The sequence below is a fragment of the Dama dama genome, chromosome 15 (assembly GCF_033118175.1).
Source record: "Dama dama isolate Ldn47 chromosome 15, ASM3311817v1, whole genome shotgun sequence".
In the NCBI taxonomy this organism is placed as follows: domain Eukaryota; kingdom Metazoa; phylum Chordata; class Mammalia; order Artiodactyla; family Cervidae; genus Dama; species Dama dama.
Genome location: NC_083695.1, coordinates 87,187,748 through 87,194,036, shown reverse-complemented (window position 1 = coordinate 87,194,036; position 6,289 = coordinate 87,187,748).

The window sequence follows — 6,289 nt, the reverse complement described above, 5'->3', positions numbered from 1 at the left end:
GACAAAACTAAACAACAGGGTATCTGGAAGGCCAGCAGTGTTGCGTGGTCTCTGCTGATCCCCTCCACACAGCGGGCTGCCATATCCAGTTACAGCCTAACTGATAATGACCAGGGTTTTTTTCATCTCGCCCCCACGGGCTCCTGCTTTTTTCCTCCTCCTCCTGCATTATCCCTCTGCATGAAGGCAAATTTGGGAGGAGGCATTCCCTCTTCCGATCGGCCTTTCAAAGAGCCTCAGTGAACCGACAAGCATCATCAATGAGGTCAGGAAAGCAAAAGCACATTTTTTTTGAGAATGGAGAAGTGGTGATGTTGCATAGGACTGCGGCGTGCTGCCTGGGTGGGGGAAAGTGAGATGAGACCCAGAAATAGATTTGTTAGCTTTTACCACGCCTCCCCCAAAAGTATTTCTATATTAATGGTAGTTTTCTCCAGCCTAATTAAAAGCGGCTTCTGTTGTGTGTGGAGCTGTGAACCCAACCCCTGGGCCAGCACAATTTGACACGGAGGCCAGCCGAGCTGTTTCCTGGGCTTTGTCAGAAGCCCTCTGCTCGCAGGTCACGTTCCAGCAACTGCTGCGAGCGCCGCAGTGGAAGCAGGTCAGCATCTTAGTGGCCAAATCTCCCATCTCATGAAGAGGTGTGCGAAGCACCTGCTCCCGCTTAGCAGAGAGGATGCTGGCTGAGGCCCCAACTCGACTCGCCAGACTCAGGCAGAAAGTGAGCGGTGTTGGGGAAGGTCTGAACTGTCTGACCGTCTGGAACGTTTTTGTTCTTGTTTAGAGTGCTGTTCGCACAGTTGACGCTGAACCTAAAGTGGAACTTTCCTCTTTCTGCCCTTTCTGTGAAGTTTCCCAAAAGCCACCAGGGGGCAGAAAGAAACTTCCTTGCCTTTTTTTTTTTCCCCTTTCTGATTATATGGGGAAAGGTGAATTTTTTTTTTTTTTCTTTTTATGGTCCATGAAGGCCAATGTTTTTGATATGTTATGCTTCTCATGTCTTCAATTTTTTTCAGATTTGGGTTGTCTTTGGTAAAGAATCTGCCTGCAATGAAGAAGACACAGAGACTCAGTTTTGATCCCTGGGTCGGGAAGATCCCCTGGAGGAGGACATGGCAACCCACTCCAGTATTCTTGCCTGAAAAAATCCCATGGACAGAGAAGTCTGGCAGACTACTGTCCAAAAGCTTGCAAAGGGTCGAACCCAATTGAGCTACTAAGCACTGCCCTGCACTTCTGCAACTAAGGCAGATTATGAGGGGGAAAACTGTATACACAGCATTTTATACCTGTTAATGGTTTCGTTACGCAACCCTCAGGCCTGACCAGCATCCCAGTCTCTCCTGTGTTACCCTCCACGTTTCCAGTCTCATAGGGCTAGTGCAGGCCCTTAGTACCTCTTATTGGGATTATTGCAAAGCCAGTGTCCACTCGGCTTCCTCTAGCCAGATTAATGGCCCCATGTACCACCCATTTGATCCCGTCCTCCTGGTCCCACATCAGACAGCACCTCGTTCCCTTCTGAGTGAAGCCTAAGCTACCCCACCTGCCCCAACCTCTCCCACTTTCCTCCTGCATCCTTCCAGCCCCAGCTCTTTCTTTCCTGTGTCTCGATTCCTGGGTCTGCTCCCTCATCAATCACGGCCGACCCCTTCCAGCAACACATGGTCAGATCTCCGGGGTCCAGATCTGGTACTGCCTCCTCACCAGCACCTTGCCTACAGTGTCTGAATTCCGTCTTCATAATAGCAATTCTTTTCTTTCTTAAATTTTTATTGGTGCATAGTTGACTAGCAATTTAATCTTTTTTTATTAAATTTAGTTTTGGGCTGAGCTGGGTCTTCGTTGCGGCATGCGGGCTTTCTCTAGTCCTGGAGAACATGGTCTCCTCTTCATTGCTCGGGCTTCTCATTGCAGTGGGTTCTCTTGCTGCGGAGCACAGGCTCTAGGCACATGGGCTTCAGTAGTTGTGGCCCCCAGGTTTAGTTACCCTGCAGCACGTGGGATCTTCCTGGACCAGAGAAGTACATCGAACCTGAACCAGATCCATCGATCAACCTGGACCAGGACATTGAACCCATGTCCCCTGCATTGGCAGGCAGATTCTTTTCTTTTTGGAATGTTTTATATATATATATATATATTTTTTTTTTCTTTTTAATTGGAAGATAATTGCTTTACAGTGTCATGTTGGTTTCTGCCCTACATCACCATGAATCAGTCGTAGGTATACACATGTCCCCTCCCTCTTAAACCCCCTGTAGGTGGATTCTTAACCACTGGACCACCAGGTAAGTCCAGCAATTCTTTCTTAAGACTGGAGAAAACCCAGACAACTGGGGCCCTAGGAACAATGCATGTGTTCTCAGTAGAGGCAGCCAAGGACTGGCCTCCTTGGAGAAGCCTCCCTGGAGAACATGTGCAGGTGTCATGGGGATGCTGAGATCAGCCTCCACGACCCCAGGTGGGATCTGCTCCTCACAGTGAGTTTCCCAGCATGGCATGCAGACGTGTAGGAAGCACTCTCAGAAAAGACTCCATGGTGGAACGTACTGAACTTTGCAGAGTTTTAACATGTGTGAACAGTGAGCGAAAGGAACGCACAAAGGACCCCATGAACACCTGGGGGTTGTCGTGCCTCAGTAGGGAAGGGCATATGGGGGCACATTGGCAGTTGGTAGAATGCTTGCTTTGTGTAATGAATTCCTAGCCTAATGGGTACGTGGATCCAGTACTCAGGGCAGGCCTGTTTTTGGTTTAGAGCTCACACACCAGAAAGAAAAAAAAAATTACAGAATGCACAATATGAGTTGAAAATTCTTAAAGGAGATCAGTGTAATCCCTCTTTAATTTGGTCTTTTCCTCTTAAATTCATTTCGCATATGGGAAGACATTTGTGCAACGGACACAAGGGTATTTTTACACATGCCGAACACTCTTCGTCCTGGGAGAAGTCCTTGCCCCTAATTGAGATCCTGACGGGAGGCAAACCTTGCAAACACAGCTCTGCAAGTACAGAAAGGAGCTCTCACCACCGTCCAAGTGGCCTTTGGAATACAGTGTCTCCTTCTCTCTAGGCTCACGCGTCCATGTATTCCTCCATAGCATTCGGGCGGGGGTGCTGAAGTGCAGTGAAACATAACCTGTGAAGATGTCATTGCTATTTACTTTACTTTGCCCTAAACACATGGAGTCTTCCTGCATTGTATGAGGCACTGCTTTTCCTTGAAGCTCACGAGGCCCTCAAGGACAGGCCTCCTGACTGTGTGAGGAGTGTCGCCCAAGGCATTTGAACCATGAGCTGGCTCACAGTGCCATTTGCCAAAAATCACCATGTCTCCCAGTAGCAGAACATGCCCCTTACCCCCGGGGGGCCAGGAGGGGTGCTTCCAGGGCAAGCGGCCCTAATACTAACCCAGCACGTCCTGGGACTGCAGACCCATGTCTCTCCTGGAAGCCCAGGGCTCTCCACCAGCTTGCTCTTGAAAAGCCCAGTGCAAACCCAACTCCACGCACATACACTTCGTTCATTCATTGATTTCTCAATGGACATATCCATCCAACAACTAGGGCACATCTGTTCTGTGCCAGGTGTTGTGCTTGCCGCTGAGCGAACACGACAGAAGGAGCGCCCATCTTCCTGGAATCACGGGCTAGGGAGAGAGAGACAGACAGTTGACAGGTGAACAAATAGGCAAGAATGCTGGGTTGTGCCCAGTTGTACAAAAGGCCCCTTGAAATGGGTTGACAGGGAAGGCCTTTTTGAAGCGGTGACAATAAATGTGTCGTAGTCGAAAAATTGTCACTTGCCATCTGCCTCTACGAGGTCACGAACCACGGCAGTCGCTGACCTTCAACACACCCTTGAAGGAGCTCAGGGCAGAGGGCAGGAATGAGGCTCTCTGTGCCCTGGGGGAAACTGGAAGAGCAGATTTTTCAGGAGAAGATTTTATGAGCCCAATTCTTGTATCTCCTCATGTCTAGAAAAGAACTAAAATCAGTAATGGAGACAGTTGCTCCTGGAAACTAGCAGCAACCTTCTGCAGAAACGTGTGCTTGACTGCACATAACCCCTCCACCAAGAGCACATACACACAGGCCTCCCCCCACCTCTGAGCTCTCTGAGCGGCCATCTCCTGGGCTGTAGTCTTCTTTTTGCCCCAAATAAAGCTTAACCCTTGACTCTCACATTGTGCTTTTTTTTTTTTTTTCCAGTCGAGAGTGTGTTGAGTGCATAAAGCGATGACTGCGTGCGCACCTGGAGTTCATAGAGAGTCACAGTTCAGTCTTCAGAAAAAAAAACCAAAGTGAAAGTGTTAGCTACTCAGTCGCATCCGACGCTTTGTGACCCCATGGACTGTAGCCAGCCAGGTTTTTCTGCCCACGGGATTCTCCAGGCAAGAAAACTGGAATGGGTAGCTATTCCCTTCTATAGTGGATCTTCCCGACCCAGAGATTGAACCTGGGTCTACTGCATTGCAGGCGAATTCTTTACCTTCTGAGCCACCAGGGAAACAGTCCTGGAGGATAAACTCAAAACCAGGAGATGGAAAGCAAGTTGGGCTCAGAGCACAGATGAAACCCAGCAGACATTCTTAGGAAGAAAATCAAAGGCTAGCAAAGTGGTTTCTTGAGAGAGTTGATATTTATTTGCCCTATGGTCGATTTTTGGAAAAGAGGTCAAGGTGGTCCCTGCAGAAGGAATGGTTTAAGACCCCAAGTGGAGGCGGAAATACAAGGGAGCAGCATGTGGTTTAATTCTGCTGAAATATAGATAACTTGAAAGAAAGTCATGGCGATACAGTTGGACAGGCCTAGGGGGCATCCCACGGTGGGTGGGCTCGGATGTGCTGTTGTATGCAAGCCTCGGGACTCACTTTCAATGAGGTGAGAGTGGCCATGGCTGGATGGACGGATGGCCTGTGAGGAGTCTCCCCAGCAGAGAAGAGAGGAAGCCACATCCTTGTCTCCCAAGATAGAAATGGAGCATGCCCGCACAGAACCCGCAAGCCTGGATGCTCTCTTACCATCAGCTAAATTGGCTTGCTGTTTTCACCAGGAGGCCTTGTTTGGAATATCTGGGACTCCTAAACCTCTCCTATGGGCTTCCCAGGTGGCTCAGTGGTAATGAACTCTCCTGCCAATGCAGGAGACGCGAGTTCGATCCCTGGGTCAGGAATATCCCTTGGAGGAGGAAATGGCAACCCACTCCAGTATTCTTGCTGGGGAAATCCCACGGACAGAGGAACTTGGAGGGCTATAGTCCATGGGGTCTCAAAGAGTTGGACACAACTGAGCGGGCATGCAAACCTCTCCTATTTGTCAGGGGGCGGGGAGCACCCCGTGTGAGGGGGAGGTGAGGCAGAAAGCCAGAGGACCCCTCCCACACTTACACAAGAACATGCCCTGCAGGGGCGTAACTGGGTGATGGTGAGCCCAACAGATAGGATTTGCCAGAGGGAAAGAAAAACAAAGATGGGAAAGGAGAAATCTGAAATTCTACATATACCTGGCGTTTATAATATAGGCATCCTCAACTAAGGTCACTTCATAGTACTCCTCTTTGAGAATATGTGTGAATATCCTTTTTAGATCGTTTCTTTCTTCCTCTCGAAGTATGGAAACATGCTATTCAAGGTGACTGATTCTTGTCTCAAATGATAAAGAGAAAGCAAATACCTGTTTTACTTAAATTGTGTCACTGGGTTTTTCTTCCCCTTTGTGAGAGTGAAGCTGGAAAATCCCCACCTACACCTTTCTTATGTGTAAGATGACTTGTCTCCTGCCAGTCTTTTTTTTTTTTTTTTTAACGTATTTTTTTTAATTAATTTTTTTTTATTAGTTGGAGGCTAATTACTTCACAACATTTCAGTGGGTTTTGTCATACATTGATATGAATCAGCCATAGAGTTACACGTATTCCCCATCCCGATCCCCCCTCCCACCTCCCTCTCCACCTGATTCCTCTGGGTCTTCCCAGTGCACCAGGCCCGAGCACTTGTCTCATGCATCCCACCTGGGCTGGTGATCTGTTTCACCATAGATAGTATACATGCTGTTCTTTTGAAATATCCCACCCTCACCTTCTCCCACAGAGTTCAAAAGTCTGTTCTGTATTTCTGTGTCTCTTTTTCTGTTTTGCATATAGAGTTATCATTACCATCTTTCTAAATTCCATATATATGTGTTAGTATGCTGTAATGTTCTTTATCTTTCTGGCTTACTTCACTCTGTATAAGGGGCTCCAGTTTCATCCATCTCATTAGGACTGGTTCAAATGGATTCTTTT